This window comes from Dipodomys ordii, unplaced genomic scaffold (assembly GCF_000151885.1).
Source record: "Dipodomys ordii isolate 6190 unplaced genomic scaffold, Dord_2.0 Scaffold124, whole genome shotgun sequence".
Taxonomy (NCBI): Eukaryota; Metazoa; Chordata; class Mammalia; order Rodentia; family Heteromyidae; genus Dipodomys; species Dipodomys ordii.
Window position 1 is genome coordinate 3448162 of NW_012267340.1, and position 16837 is coordinate 3464998.

The 16837-nt window shown below is 47.6% G+C and overlaps 1 protein-coding gene across 1 annotated transcript in view; it reads right to left on the reverse strand.

The window, feature by feature from the left end:
• Nucleotides 1-14059, reverse strand: part of Zbtb38 (zinc finger and BTB domain containing 38) — a 50515-nt gene extending 36456 nt beyond the window's left edge. The window contains exons 1-2 of the mRNA XM_013029891.1: nt 13721-14059; nt 12559-12637 (exon numbers count right to left, since the gene is read on the reverse strand). The gene's annotated coding sequence lies outside the window, so the exon portion shown is untranslated. The remainder of the gene's footprint in view (nt 1-12558; nt 12638-13720) is intronic.
• Between the last annotated feature and the right edge of the window lie 2778 nt (nt 14060-16837).

The window sequence follows — 16837 nt, forward strand, 5'->3', positions numbered from 1 at the left end:
ATTTTATAGACTGTTCATGTCATAGAATTGCTAGTAAAAACAACAACAAAACAAGCAAAAAATAATAATTCTGAGGTTATTGCAAAGTAAAGAATGATTCTGGTGTTGGCTATGGCATTTGCACATGATTTTTCTAAATCCTAAATGGTGCCGGCAGACTTGCAGAACAATGATCAGCCATCTGTACCCGTTCTATAACCTTTACCCACAAGCAGCGTAAATGTATCCTGCTAAATGTATCTGCACTTCAGAACAGCAGATACCGTCTCAGACAGAACCGTACTAAGATGTGAATGAGTCTTCTTAGAATTAGAAGCAGAATAAAATCAGTACAGGAAAATAAATGGATAGTGAGTTTCTCTGGATGTTTTGTGACCACGGAGAATGATGCACTGCTATCTTTAGTATCCCTCCTGACCTAGATAACAGGAAGACTTACAGCAGCATGCCGTACGTGTTCAGAACATAGAAAAATGCAGAATGGTTTTTTTTTCTTCACCCCCTCCTCCCCTCCTGAAAGCTAAAATTTAAAGGCGCAAACCATTTCTTAAAGGCTCTGGATGGTACCTACTGTAGGCGAAGATGTCGCGTTAGGCTGAGAGGCGAGGTTTCTTTGTTTTACTTTGAGGCTTATTTTAGCCACGCTTGCACGATGACATTGACATGAGGAGGTCAGGGCCGACACTGCATTGCTATCCATCTTAGGAGTGAAATGTTTCCTGAAAATTAAATCTCATCTACTCAAACACCAAATTCCCTGTCTTCTTCGACACCACCTCCCTACCCCTGCTGCTCAAGACTGACGGCTTCTGGTTTGCTGTACGCAATAAATTGGAATCACTTGCGTGGAGACCCCCATCCATAATTGTGAGGAATTCATTTTTTTTTAAAGAAACCCAGAATTCTTACACATATCCTCTTTCATTCCTTCCTATCAAAATGCACATGCACGCATGCGTACGCACGCGCATACACACACACAGGCACGCACACACAAATGCACACACAATTGACGCTCAAATTGCAATGAAATGTTTAACATGTAGAACAAAAACTGTTGAAAGAGCCGCTTATTCAGGATTTTAAAGAAATGCTTAATAAGCAGATAATGTTTTGCTACAAAACCAGTGTCATCATGTCCCCAAAGAGAAAAACAGTGTGGCTTGCTAGAAACAGTTTTTTAGATCCTGCCGGCAGGTTACAAAAAACAAACAACAACAAAAAAGCTTTTTCTAGAATCTAATGTATAACGTGAGAAATATTTCATTTGATGAAAATAGGGCAGGTTTTCCTTTTTCTTTTTCTGTTTATTTCTTTAGCTACAAAGAAACCATACCTACTACCGCCTTCCAGTGCTGGATATAAGCCAACATTTTTATAAAATGCTGAGAGACTGGTTTTATATCTGACTTATTTTTTTTCCTTCTTCTCTCTCCTAAAGTCTTTAATTGCCTATTACATCAACAAATATGCTAATATTAATTCATTTTAACACATGTAAAAATAAACTACTATTTTCTAGGGTTGCTAGTTTTCCAGTACCTCTATATTCTGTAAGAACTGGCTAAAAGCCAGTTAGAAAAGCATTTTAATGCTCTCCCCCCCGCCCCCCGCAGAAATATTTTTGGAAATAACAAAAACTACATTTGAATATCTTAACTTAGTTACTGGGTTTCACAATTGAATCCTCTTCTAGTCTAAAATCTCTCTCTTTTCCTAGAACAGAAGCAGTGTTTAGCTGATGTGTGGAAAGTACCCGGCCGTGTAGGCTGGCGTCCACATGCGTGACCCTCTGAGCTGGGCTGCCTGTGTGTGCGTCCCACCTCACCCTCAGCAAGCCCTCTCCTCTTCGGAGACGCTTCTAAGTACTCGTGAAATAACGGTGGCTCTGCTCCATGGCTCTGATACAAACAGTGGTTCCTGTTCCAACCCCACCAGTGGAGCCATCTTCCCCACCCCCAAGTCTTTTCTCTGTAAGCTCTGGCTTATCGTTGACAGCGACAGGGAGTTAAAAGAGCGAGTCCTTAGGCCTGTTCTTCCTTCAGCACAAGACAGGAGAGTTAGAGAGACGACTGACTTCCTCGTTGAGTGACAGGGCACCAATTTAATACGTGGCTCAGGGCCCTTCCAGTGGGGGAGGGGGAAGCAAACGCCCAGCCATGTGACCCTCGGTGTATGTCAAGATACTCCCGTGAATGACATGGGAAGGCTAAATGTTTATGCTAAACGTTTGCAGATTATTATTACTGAGCCTAAAAATACACAATATGGAATCAACTGTGACCACATAGTAGAGGTAAGGAGCAGCATCAGGCCCCGCCTCAGCCAAAGGCGGTAGATGTGGCCTGGTCCTTGTAAACCAGATGGTCAGGACAGATGGGCTGAAACCTCCTATCCTGTGGAGTTTGCTGTCCACTCTTCATCAAAATGAACCAAAAAGCCACAGATTGGTATCTTCGGTGGTGTTCCAAAATATACCGTTTGGGCTGGGAATGTGGCTCAGTGGTACAGTGCTCGCCTAGCACTCATGAAACATATGCAGAAAAAGCTGCCAGTGGTTCTGTGGCTCAGAGACAATGTCCAGGCCCTGAGTTCAAGCCCCAGGACTGGCAAATAAACAAACAAATAAATAAAATAAAAAATTTGCTCATTGTGTAATGAGTAGATGCACCACGCACATTCACCAAACCTGCTTGGATTGAACAACTGTGAACTCTCGCTGTAAGTGTTCTGAGAGGTGAGCTTGTTTAGACAGATATTTTCGACTAGTAAATCCTGTTCTGTACCACACAAAAACAAAACAAAACCCCATGTTCATGCCTGAATTTCTTAGCTATGTCCTGATTACAAGTGGCAAAGATACACATTTAATAAGTGCATTAAAAAATTGCAGACCCCTCCTTCATCTTATAATACATAGACAGTGATTTAAAAGACAAAGCTCTTCCCATAATGCGAAGCGTAGCTCATTTCTGACACTCTGACAATCAAGCATGAGGTCCTCAAAAAAAAAAAAAAAAGAAAAAGAAAAAAAAGAAACTGGCAAAAGCCAGCTGGGAGACAGAGCTGGCTAGAAAAGGGGCGAGTTTGCACCTTGAGTCACGTTCTTACTTGCTTGTGGTCTCTGTTTTGCAGGCTGAGCTAATTTTATTTCCAGTCCTGTGGGTTAGGGTTAAATTGCATGACTTATGCAAAAGTATTCAAGTATGAACAAAGCTTGACTCTCGACGTTTAAAAAAGCAAAACAAAACAAAACACCCAGCCAGAGCACCAAATCCCAGAGGAATCCTAGGTGTGGACACATTTGGATCCCTTCTCACCTTTCACCTTTTTTTATGCCATTCACTGTAATAGAAATTCCAGCTGGCTTCTTTTTATACCTAGTATAGTCAACATTCATAGGTGAACTTATCATCAGGCTGGTGTTCAAGTATATCACTTTTGTGTTTGCTAGGCAGGCACACTAACACTGCGGTCCCAGCCCTCGTTTAAATTCTCTTTGCAAAAAAATAAAAATAAAAAAATAAAAAATAAAAATAAATTCTCTTTGCTATTGTTTTGGTCATGAGTCTTGAACTCAGGGCCTGGGTGCTATCCCTGAGGCTTTTTGCTCAAGGCTAGTGCTCCACTTCGCGTTTTCTGGGTGACTTCAAGATAAGAGTGCCATGGACTTTCCTGCCTGGGCTGGCTTTGAACCGCGATCCTCAGATCACAGCCTACTGAGTGGCTAGGATGACAGCTGTGAGCCACTGGTGTCAGCCCTTGCTAAAATTCTTAAAGATTTGAAAACTTAGAATTGTTTATTACATGATCATGTAACAGTATGTTGATTGAGCTTGTTTAGAGATCTAGGAGAGGTCTTCCGTCTTTTGTATTGCTGACAGTGTAAGGGTTGTCGTTTATGGAGAACCTAGTACACACTCAATCCTTGCGCTATACTGTATTCTTCCGTTTGAACACAGCAGTCTACAAGCTATTCAACTGTTCCAGGTGAGGAACTGATGCACACAATGACTGGCAGATTCAAGCCTGACTCATTGCGAAGTTGTGTCTTCTACCAATCTGAAGAGGACACAAGTTCCTTGGAGCCTTGGCTGTAAGTGGAAAAGCTGACACTTCCATACCAGCTAGCTTTCACCTAGCTAACTCCAGTGTTCCTGTATCATTCAGGAGGCTCGGCAGCAGGCTACTTACCTACCTACACAAGGCTCTGAGTTGAATAAGCAAAGGAGGCAGAATCATATTACAGATGTGGCCATTTGCCCAACATTATACCCTTAGAAAGCAATTCTATTACTCAATACATTAAAATTTACAAAATCCATGAACAAAGTTGGGTGTTGGTGGCTCATGCCTTTAATCCTAGCTATTCAGGAGGATGACGTCTGAGGATCTTGGTTCAAAGCCCAGTTTGGGCAGAAGAGCTCATGAGACTCTTTTTTTTTTTAACTGTATTTTTTTTGTCATTTCTTTTTTGGTACTGGGGATCGAACCCAGGACGTTGCGCTTGCTAGGCAAGCGCTTTGCCACTGAGCTACATCCCAGCCCCTCATGAGACTCTTATCTCCAATTAATCACCAAAAAGCCAGAAGGGGAGCTGTGGTTCAAATGGCAGAGCACTAGCTTTGAGCTGAAAAGTTAAGGGACAGCATCCAGACTCTGAGTTTAAGCCCCAGGACAGGCCTGGGGGGAAAAAAGACAGTAGTAGGTTTTCCTTTATATCCAATATATCCAAAGCATTTATGAACAAATATGCTACAGCTCACCTGACTATTTAATCTAAATTATCAATAAAGAATCAGGGTAGCTGGAAAGACTGACCTGTTTCAACTCTGTTTTCTCCTGAACATATTACCCAAGTGGATATTAAGAGTTCCTATCCCCAACATGCTTCTTGGGGCTGAAAGGTGGCTCAGTGGTAGAGCGCTTGCCTTGCATGCCTGTGGCCCAGGGTTCGATTCCTCAGCACCACATAAACAAAAAGAAAAAAAGCCGTGTGGCTCAAGTGGTAGAGCGCTCGCCTTGAGCTGAAGAGCTGAGGGACAGCGCCCAGGCCCAGAGTTCAGGCCCCACGACCGACAAAAAAAAAAAGAATACCAACATGCTTTTTTTTTTTCTCTCTCCGAGACCAAGACTGGAATCTGGTGTCTGAGGTTTGCTTTCGTTCATTGGCTAGCACTCTGTGACATGAACCACACCTCCAACCCCATCCAACATCGTTTTTAAACGAACTTAAAAAAAACAAACAGCTTTTGAGTAAGAAGAGTTCCCTCAACCAAGTTTAGTGTTTAAATAATTTTTAATGTGTTCATTTTGCTCCTATCTAGGGTCCCTTGCAGCTCTGGAAGTTTGCTGACTCTTAAGAAATCCAGCCCAAGCTTGGATTGAGCAAAGAAAGGGATGATGCTGTCCAAAAAGAAATGTATTCTACCTGACTTATGCAACTAACCCCTCTGTACACCATCTTTATAATAACAATTAAAAAGAAAAGAAATCCAGCCCAGGCTTCTTTCTGGGTTAGGCAGACCAAGTAAATGCTGCACCCCACTCTCCTGCTTCCTGGCATTTGTGCCTCCTTGACAATTTTATATGCTGGCCAGATGGCTCTCCAAGGGGACTTTCTAATCAACGGGCTCCACCCTGCCCTGGAATATGAGAGGATTATATCACCCAGTGCTCTCCCAGCAGCCGGAGGAGGAGGTGGGAGAATGGATGCCTGAGGAGTTGAAACTCTAGGAACCTCTCAGACATCTCTTTCTCCCATTAACATCTGGGAAACAGGACACACCTGGTGTCAAGAGTCAGGCAGAAAGCCCTGGGGACTAAGCGGAGGCCTACCCTCCAGGAGGGACCTGGAAGGAGGAAGCAGACACAAACCAGATAGTTTTCAACAAAGAACAGGGTGCTGGACTGTATCTCAACCCATCCTGGCCCAGAGGATCGCAACTACCCTCAGGATGTCCTAAAGGATTGTGGGAATATCTTCCAATAGATGTCATGCCATTCTGAACGCTACAGCGTCCACCTTAGCAACCACATAGTTTCTGCTCGCCCTTCTCAGTCCTTTTGAAGCATGGTACTAAGAATGACCTTGGGCGCCCATGGAAACCAAGTAGCCCCTGGGGGTACTGGGATCAAAGTACATTACATGCATGCATGGAAATCACAATGAAACTTCTTTGCACGATTAATATATGTGTGCTAGTCAAAAGCGAGAAAAAAGCAGCTCAGCCAAAAAAGTTCAAGCGAAATAATAAATATTGGCTAAAAAATCACCTGGAACCAACCGCATGTCGTCTGAGACATATCAGAGAACAGTGCTTGATTGCGAGGGTAAATCATTCAAATCAAGTGTCACCTTTACTCTATTTGGGTCACAAACAGCTCGTGAGTCCGCATGAACAGCCTAAATTAAGTTGCATGTTTCCATTTTTCCCATTGTCCAGTGCGGTTTTGAAACCCGAGATGCAAAACCAGGAAAGATTCACTAACACCGACACGCACAGTCCACAATGCAGGCTGTCATCTTTCTAGCTTTGGAGCACGCAGCCCTGGTGGCCAGCACAGACCCCCCTCCCCCCCACAATCTTCCACCACACTCCTCCCGGACAAAAATCCCCAGACGGGGTGGAGGGCAGCAGTGCACGGGCCTTGGCATGTGGGCCTCTTGCTGCCTCTGGTGCTGGGGCCCCCGAGGGCGGAGGCTGAGGTCGTGAGCACCATCAGTCCCCTTTGCCACTGGTTCACACGCCAGAACTCCATGCAAATCCCGGCAGCCTGTGACACATTTTATTTCAAAACTGCGTCTGGCAACAAGGCGTTTGCCGGAGGGAAATGCTTCCAAAGGAAGGCGGCCATCTCAGCTCCCTCCCGGCAGCGTTCAGCTGTAGTGTGAGGCCCAGAGAGAGCCCGGCTGTTACAAGAAACCCTCCACTGACTGGATGGATGGCAAGGCAGGGAACAGGGTTAATCTCCCTCCATTACAGGAGGGGCCGTTTGGCGAAGGTGAAGAGAATAATTGGTATGAAGAGCCAAGCAGACAAAGAGCCATTCTGGAGACAAATGGCTGTGCAGGGACAAGTAGGGGGATTTGTCCTCGATTTCCTGAGACCTCTCCTTAGATCTCGGGTCTTTATATGGCTTTGAAGGGAAGCGGGGCTTGCTCAAGGCAGTGCACATACCCAGGCTGGCATTCCATCAGAGGTGGGCTGTCTGCAAAGCTCGGGGTGAGGCCAAAGCCAGCCACAGGCTGCTGTACAGGCCTAGCTGAAAGTTAGAAGGCAGGAAAGTGAACAATAGGAGTTCCTTCCCCTGGGCGCAGGGAACACCCTCCTGCTTCATTATTTTTTTTTTTCAACTTACTTTTTTTAAAACTTAAAAAAAAAAAAACTGTTTTTAATAGCTTCGCAGTACTGGAGTTTGAACTCAGGGCCTTGTGCTTGGCTAGGAAGGTAGTTAATCACTCAAACCCTCAACCTTTTTTTACATGATTCTTCAAATACAGCCTTGTGGGTTCTTTTGTGTTATTGTTTTGTGCTTTTTTCTTTTTTTGCCTGTGCATCTTGTTAGTTAGGCTTCTGGCATAGCTGAGATGGCAGGCATGGTGGTGCATACGTATAATCACAGATGCTTCAGAGGTAGAGAGAAGGACCGTGGTTTGAAGCTGGTTTGTGAGAAACAGCTAGTGAGACTCTATCTCAAAGAACAAAGTAGGTATAATGGTTCATGTCTGTAATGCCAGCTATATACAGGAGGCAGAGATGGGAGGACCATGGTCTGAGACCAGCCTAAAGCACGAAGCATGAGATCCTATTTGAAATGTAACTAAAGCAGAACGAGCTGGAGGTGTGGCTCAAGTGGCACAGGACCACCACGACCGCCCCACAAAGTCTAGCACGTGTAATAGCAAATGTAGTATTTCCTCAGTGATGCCTTTTTCCAATTTTTTATTGCGATTAATGGTTACATAATTTCCCAAATTTCACAGTATTGTGGGATAGTGATGCTTAGTTAAACTCACAAACACATTCTAACTTTCATGGAGCAAATTGTCTATCATGGTCTATAACATTTATGAGTTCTATGAGCTTCCCAGGGATATCTTACAAGCTATAGCACAATGTCTAAGTCAAGCCATGGACGTGGTACAATTACTAGCTCAGGCACAGATCCCATGCATTTTCGTGTGGTTTTGCAGGCGCCCTGTGAGCCTATGTTCATGAAGTCTATCCATGTACATACAGTTCTCAGCAAGCATCACCACCATCACGCAGTCCCCTAATTCTGACCCTTGGCGGCTAGCTGTCAGGCCGCTCTCCATCCCTGCAATCTGGAGACTCGGAAGACACTGGGCAGCAACAGAGCCTTTAAGCGTGGCGTTCTTCCCCCCAGCCTCATGCCCCTGTGACTCACTCAGGTTGTGGCAGTCCGGGGCTTGTTTGCTGAATAGTATTCCGGGGTGGAGATGGGCTGCAGCTCCTTATCTATTCATCTGGTGAATGACACCTGGCTGGCTTCCCGTGTTTTGCTATTACCAACGAAGCCGCCATGAGCATTCATGCACAAGTTGTTGTGTGAACATACGCTTTTCTTTCTCCCGGGTAAATATCCAGGAGCAGCTTGCTGGAGAGCAGGGTAAGTGTATGTTTGATTTTATGACACTGTCAAACTACTTCTAAGAATGGCTGCCCCATTTTACCTTCTCACCAGCAGTGTAAGAGACTCGGTCTTTCTACGTCCTGCCAGCATTTTGTAACATCAGTCCTTTCCATTTTAGCCATGCTAATAGGATCATAAGGGCTCTATTGGAAGTCTGAAGTCAAGTGGCAGCAAAATGTCAGGCTCCAGGCCAGAGATAGGGTGTCTTAGATACCTGGTTAATCCAACTTTCCTGATGGCTAGCTGCTAGGGATTATTTAGATGGTGGGGGAAAACAGGTTTGCCCCCAGGTTTTCCCAGTTGCTCCTGACTGCAATGAGAGGACACCAAGCCCCTGTGAAGCAGTGTGCTTGGTCCAGTGGGCAGTCTTGAGCCAGCAGCACATGCTCCCATTGGGTGAAATCATGGGGAAGGGGCGGGGTTTGCCTGGACCCCCTACAGCTTTGGCCAGAGCTGTGTAGAAGCACTATGTTCCAAAGGTGAGTTAGTTATGAGCACAGTATGAGGAGGAGTGGGGACATGGAGGGACATGGAGCCACCAGAGACAGGTAGGGGTGGGACAGGGGGTGGGGGTGGGGGGCTTGTCAAATCACTGTGAGGCAGGCTACACAGGTGAACAATCTTCAAGTATCCAGGCTTCCAAAGGAAACTCCCAGACACCCTCCTCTCATGACGACAGCCCCTGGCTCTGTCCTTCCGGGCAGGACTTCCGGCAACAGACAGTTCTCATCTGGCTCCAGCCTTTGAAAGCTGGTATGTGCACTCCTCTTGTTTCTTCAGCCCTTGGGACTTATTCCCCCCATCTGTCTTTGAGGAACTCTACTAGTCCAGTTGACACTCCCCTCTCCCCCCCACCACTCCCCGGTCAGGAGAAACCTTTAGTTCCCAGGACTAAACACAGGAAAAGGGGCTGGTAGAGGTGGAAGGATTTTTTTTTGTTTTGTCAGTCATGGGGCTTGAACTCTGGGCCTGGGCGCTGTCCCTCAGCTCTTCAGCTCAAGGCAAGTGCTCTACCACTTGAGCTACAGCGCCACTTCCAGCACTCTACCACTTGAGCACAGCACCACTTCTGGTTTTCTGAGTGGTTCACTGGAGATAAGAGTCTCACAGATTTTCCTGCCAGGGCTGGCTCTGAACCGTGATCATCTCAGCCTCCTGAGTAGCTAGGATGACAGGCATGAGCCACCGGCGCCCGGCTTGGAAGGATTTTTTTGCAGCCAATCAACCGGTGGTTTCTTGTACTCTTTTCAGCACACTCCTGAGGTGAGGGGCCCAGGAAGAGACTGTGCAGCCGTGCTAGGAGAGGAGGCCAGCATCAAGCTCTGTCTCCAGGGATTTGAGAGGCTGAGTGAGATTGGCCAGCACTGGCCTTCCCTCACAATACACAATGCCTGCCCTTCACGGTGTGGGCGCGGGTGCCAGAAGTGTCAAGTCCAGTGGCAACTAATCCCAAACCACAGTGTTTCGCCAGCCACCGACCGTAAAACTAGGCAACCAGGTACTAACAGCTCAGGTGAAGACTATTCCACTTCGACTGAAAACTGTGTTGAAACCGGGGTCATCCTAAGGCACCCACCACATAGTCTCTGAAGTGTACCAGTGAGGAGACAAGTATATACAACTCAACACTGGTAAAAAGAAGAAGAAGAAAAAAGGTCTACACACATATAAAACAAGGTTCTTCAAATAGGGCTTATACCTTTACCTTTCATTGTTTTGGTAAGCATTTGAGACTTTTCCAGAAAAACAAAGAAAAAAACTAAAATCATACATCAAATTCTTCAGGAATGGTGTGGGCCTTTTTAAGTCTACTTTTAAACAATTCACTAATATTTGGTTTTAAGGTCTCTCTTTAAGGAATTTACCCCTCTAAGTCTCCCAAGAGCCAAGGTAGCAGTTAGAAAGGTCTCCCAAAGCCCTCAGGAACAGAGAGTGAGCTACGGAGACGGCGAGCTTGCAGACAGATCGTGGAATCACATCGCTCACAGATGTGGAACAGAAGTACACTGAGCAAGTAGAACAGGAAGCAGACTAAGCCCGGACAGTCCTGGGGCAAGAGGACCCTGGAAGGAAAGTAAGGGGCCAGTTATGCTTCCTGTTCCACTGGCCGCTGGCAGCGTGCAGCTGCTTACCTCAAGTCGTGGGGTCAGAATGGACAACCGCATGCTGAGAAAGGCCAAAGGATATCTAGATTATCAGTTTAGGGAACCCCTGGATATATGTGTGTGCGTGTGTGCATGTGTGCGTGCGTGTGTGTGTGCAGCAGGTATCTAGATTATCAGTTTAGGGAACCCCTGGATGTGTGTGTGTGCGTGCGTGTGCATGCATGTGTGCGTGTGTGTATGTGTGTGTGCAGCAGATATCTAGATTATCAGTTTAGGGAACCCCTGGATGTGTGTGTGTGTGTGTGTGTGTGTGTGTGTGTGTGTGCGCGCGCGCGCGCAGAGGATATCTAGATTATCAGTTTAGGGAACTCCTGGATATGTGTGTGTGTGTGTTTTAGGTGGTTGATTGGAGATAATAGTCTCATGCACTTTCCTGTCTAGGCTGGCTCTGAACGTCAATTCTCAGCCCTCAGACTCATAGTTAAGATTACAGGTGTGAGCCACCAGCACCCGGTTCCTCGATACTTCTACTACTCCACACTTGCCTTTGAGCATGTCCAAATTCCTTTACATCTGAGCCAGAGAGAGCTACCTCTTCTCCACAAACTCTCCATAGTGGCTGTCCCCTCAGGCACTACAGTTCCCAGACAGCTTTGTGGTTAAGCATGGGCATGTGACTGATGCTTACCCAATAGAATATGAGAATGGCTAAAGGTAGAAGATGGTAACACTTTCCAGTCATAAAATACCTCCCAAGTCGGGCACCTGTGGCTCACACCTGTAATCCTAGCTACTCAGGAGGCTGAGATCTGAGGATTGCGATTCAAAGCCAGCCCGGGCAGGAAAGTCCATGAAACTCTTATCTCTAATAAACCACCAGAAAACCAGAAGTGATGCTATAGCTCAAGTGGTAGAGCGTTTTGTCTTGAGCTGAAGAGCTGAGGGACAGCGCTCAGGCCCAGAGTTCAAGCCCCATGACCAACCAAAACCAAAACCAAAACCTCCCAAGTGCTCCTTTTCAGTATCTTTCCTTTTTCCACTGAGGAGTCAAGATATTCCTGGGTGACTGTGAGAACTGTCTGAACTAGAAGGGCTTATAACTTTACCTCACATTATTCAGTAAATAGCTCAACCTGTGAGTGTGAATTTTTTGTTGATACTGTTATCTGCTTTCTTTTGTGGCACTGCAGCTGGAACCCTGGCTTCCTTAATACCAGGAAAGCTACAGCCCCAGCTCTGCATCTGAGATAGCTGCCCCCTGACCTGCCCTGTGACATGCGCAAGAAATAAACTTCTATTGTGTTTTAGCCATTGTACATTTTGGTCTGTTATACCTTCTTTTTCTTCTTCTTCTTCTTTTTTCCCTGTGGCACTGGAGTTGGAACTCAAGAGCTTAAGCTTGCTAGGCAGGGGCTTTGAGACACATATCAGTCCACCCACCGCTTTTTTGCTTTAGTTGCTTTTCATGTAGGGTCTCACATTTTCGCCGGGAGCAGCCCGAGACTTCAATCCTCCTACTTCTGCCCTTCTGAGATGAGAAGTGTGTTCCACCATACCTCACGTGTCAGTTAGGATAGGCATGTCACTTTTTGCTAATGTTGACCTTGAACCAAGACCCTCCTGATCTCTGGGATTGTCGTGGGAGCCACCATGCCTGGCCACATTCATTCTCTTCCATGCAGTTGTTACTGTTGTATGTAGAAGTCTCTGTGCCCTTTTCCCTTTTCTTTAAAATCTTACCACAAAGCAAATAAGTAGAAGTAGACATCAAATGTAAAGGGAAAATAGCACTCACACATTTGTGGTCACGGCACTCAGATCTTGCAGCAAGAAGAGTGTCAGTACAGCAAAGCCTCATTTCAAAATACCCCAACCTATTAAAAACAAAAACAACAAAACCTAAGACCTACAATGCATATATCAGAGTGTATAGTTCATTTCAAAGAGTTTTCGGTCACAAATTTGCCACTACCTTCCAGTAAGTGACAAACCTGAGTATTACTTTTAAAATCCTCTTAAAGTATGCCCTCAATCATTTCGATTCAGAATTTGTGAAGAACAGATGCACCCTATGCAGCAATCTATACAAAAACTAGACTTTTACTCAGCATATACCTTCAGAAGTCAGGAGAAGGGAGGTATTCTTTATCTTTGTGCCTTGCAGTTCTTATGTACATGTTAAAAATACTGTTTTTATGGGAACTTAAATTTCTTGAGGCATGTCCCCAAGCCGAATGTGATGGGCTTGTCAAAACCTTCAGAGCTTTTAGCTGAAGCTGAGAGGGACATCCTGATGTGTGGTACGTAACATCATGGCGGACAGGGCGGCATGGGCCAGCCCTCTGGAGAGGAAGATGAGATCATGCTACCGCTGCCGGCCACAGGACCAGGACAGGCCTTGGGGAAGTTGCCTATCAGGGCTGCCATCTCTTACCAGAATTAAGTGTGAAAATACCACCATTGGATGGTATAGGGTGCTACCACCGTTGGATGACATAGGGTGCTATGTTACACTGTTTGAGACGCTGTCTAGAGCAGGGTTGATATTTATGTCTGGTTGCTCTGTAGAAGTTACAGGAAGCAAACATCCAGAACTGTGAGCAAACCTTTTGGCAGCTGGCAAAAGTATACTAGCGCAGGAAGACGAAGACAGACAAACAGGAGGGTTTACAGGAAAAGGCACCAGCGGGCCACTCCCCACCCCACCCCGGGGCTGCAGCCTGAGTGTCCCTGTGTGTGTGTGCGGGCGCGCACCCATGTGTGTTTGTGTTTGTGTGTGTGTGTGTGTATTGGTTCTGGTCCTTTGGAGTTCAGGTTCCTTTAGGGAAGAATCTAGAGGGTCTTTCCAGGTAGCCCCACTCCCCCCTCTGGCCTGGGCCTGTGGGCCTTGGGTTAGGCAGCAAGATGGCACCGCAGTATGGGCCTGAGCGAGGGGCCACGGGTGGCCCTGCACTTACTCGGAGAAGATGCTGGGTCCTGGGCAGCCCAGACACTGCCAACTCCCTGGGCTCGGGGGGCCACAGCTGCCTCTGGCTCTGGGTCCTTCACTTCGGGTCAAGATCAGTTCCACATAGTTTGCTAGTGACGTCACTCATTCTGGCTTCCTACATTTGGAGAGTTGATACACACGTCAAACCTTCCTCCAGGCTTAAAAAAGGAGGAGGAGAAGAAGAAAAGCAAAGGAAGGTGTGCCGTGGGGGAGATGGGGAGCCGGTCTCCTTATTTTGAGATGAGCTGCAGCTGTGAGGGCCACTCCCCGGCCGGTTTCCTGGCTGCAGAGGGAGACCAGTGGCTGGGCGCTGGGTGACGTCAGGGCCAGGCCTGAGTCACTGCCAGCGCAGGGCTGCCCTGCCACTCGCAAGGGACAAAAGGAACCTTTGATGTCCGGAGGCCCTCCTCTCCCTAGGCCTGCTCGCAGCACCCAGCGGCCGGCCGGCCAGGAGAACATTCCTGCCGCCTCCCCTCCCCGGCCGCCTGCCCCACTTCCGGAACAGTCCCAGGCAGCTTCACCGAGGCCTCCCCAGGGACACAGCCCACAGGAAGGCCCGCCCTCTAGAAGACAGGAGCAGGGAGAAGAGGGGTTCCTCGGGGGGACCTCTCACTTCCTCTCCTATCATCTGCTTTCTTCGCTGCAGGGTGCAGGCCTCGGTGGCATTTCAAGGGATGTGGGGAGATGGATTCCCGCCTGTGGTCCCTGGACCACACCTGAGCCAGGGCTTCTCTCAGCCTCGGCGCTCTGCTTGCTTGCTTGCTTGGGTGTCAGTGGTCCAGGCTTCCCGCAGCTTCCTGATTTCCTTGGAAAACTACAGGCCCTCAAGCTGCACGTGTGAAAGGCATCGCTCACAATCAGTGAGCCTCACAAGGCGAAAGTTTTAGCGAGGATTTTAGTATGACCAAGTTAAAGTGGAGAGGGAGAGAAGGGAGAGAGAGAGAGAGAGAGACCGAGAAAGGTGGGGTGGGGGGGAGAAGGAGAGAGAGATTTTCTCTGGCTGTCCGTACAGGAAAGGGGAGTTAAAGACTCAAAATGGAAGCCTTTATGGGCTGCCTTTGTTCCTGGGGGGGTGGGGGGAGATGGGCGTGGCTGGCTAGCAGCCTTCCTCCCCCCCTTAGGCAATGTTTCTGGGTAGCTAAGTGGGTGTTATTTAGTATACTAAAATATGGAGATGTCCCTAGGCCTACCCTAATTAGGACAATAGGTGACCTCAGAGACAATAGGTGCGCCTTAAAGGGCTTTCCTCAGGGAGCCTCTCACCCCCCCCCCCGTGGCTACCATTCACAGAGAGGTGCCAAGTTTTACCATTTCAAAGGAGAGGGCAGGTTTTAGGTGGATGCCCCCCCCCCCCGTGGTTCTCACAGTTGTCCTGGGAAAGCTGGTGGATCAGTCCCAGCTTCTGTCGCCTAACTCCATTACACATAGAATCGGAGAGGTTAAGAGACTGGAGAACTAGATTTTTCTCCTCCCAGGCTAGATGGTCCACAGGTTCGACCTCATTCCTCCCCACCCCCCCCACCCCGCCCCAAAAGGGGATTTTCAAATGGTATGATTCATCTGATGTTGTGGGAAGAATGTTTTAAAAGCAAAGACCAGGGCTGGGAAGGTGGCTCAGTGGTAGAGCGCTTGCCTTGCATGCCTGAGGCCCTGGGTTCGATTCCTCAGCACCACATAAGCAAAAAAGAAAAAAGCCGGAAGTGGCGCTGTGGCTCAAGTGGTAGAGCGCTAGCCTTGAGCTGAAGAGCTGAGGGACAGCGCCCAGGCCCAGAGTTCAGGCCCCACGACCGGACCCAAAAAAAAAAAAAAAAAGCAAAGACCATTTTGCTTTCCCTCATCATAGCTAAGAAACAGTCACAAGACAAATAGCTCTTCATGCCTCACGGTGAAGGGTCATCACCTCCATCATCAAGGACCATCTATCTAAGCCGGAGCTGCGGGGAACACAGGCGGTCGAGGCTGTGCCTGTCCGTGGGCCACAGTGCTCCCCCTAGTGGCTCTGGAAGGAAACAGTCTGGGGGAGCCAATCCATGGGCTGCACTGGGGGGGAGGGGGCGGGGAGGGGGGAGAGGAGCTTTGAGCCCACAGGGCCGTGCACTACTGAGTCACATGTTATGACGCTTCAAGCTGCCTGCTCTCTTTTTCATCTTTCACGGCTTTTAAAATTAGAATGGCTTTTTAAAGATCCCCAAACAGTACATACCCATAAATAAAAACCAGATAATACATAAGAACTTCCCCCCCCTTCCCTTAATCAACATCGCAGAGGTGACCCTGTGGTGTTGTAGTGGAAGGGCAGCCATGTGACACCGTTAGATCGCTTGTCGACACACCGTAAAGATGGCAGGCTTTCTGGCTAAACTCAAGACCATCCCTCTCTTTCTCTGTCAAGGATTCTTTTGACTACGCTTGCTGAATTTGGAAACCCACATTTACCTTCCAATGTGTGTGTGTGCGTGCACATTGAACTCGGGGACTGGGTGCTGTCTTTGAGCTTGTTTTGTTCAAGGCTAGTGCTCTCCCTCTTGGCTCCAGCTACACTTCTTGGGGAGGAGAAACTAAGCCTGTTTAATCTGCTTTCTTTTATCAGACACTTACGTACTCTCCTGACAGGTAGACAGGGTCAGGCCCCATGTGTGAAGTCCAAGCTCTAAGAGGTCTGTGCTCCTCTGACCATTCTGGCCCTTTAAGCCTGGGAAAGGCAGGGAAGGGGTAGAAGACAGGAGGTGGTGGCTGGTGCGACTTGTTTTGGCTGAGAGCCCTGCCCTCTAGAGAGAGTGTACTAATGTGCTCCCTCCGCATACGGACAGCCTGAATTTACAATCCGTAGTGGAAAGGATTTTAGGCAATGGTTCAGGAAAGACACTGCAAGAAATTATTTTTTAAAAAATTACTTCAAAGCCGGGTGCTGGTGGCTCATGCCTGTAATCCTAGCTACTCAGGAGGCTGAGATCTGAGGATCGCTGTTCAAAGCCAGCCCGGGCAGGTCTGCCCGGGCAGGAGAGACCGTGAGACTCCTATCTCCAATAAACCACCAGAAAACCGGAAGTGGCGCTGTAGCTCAAGTGGTAGAGCGCTCACCTTG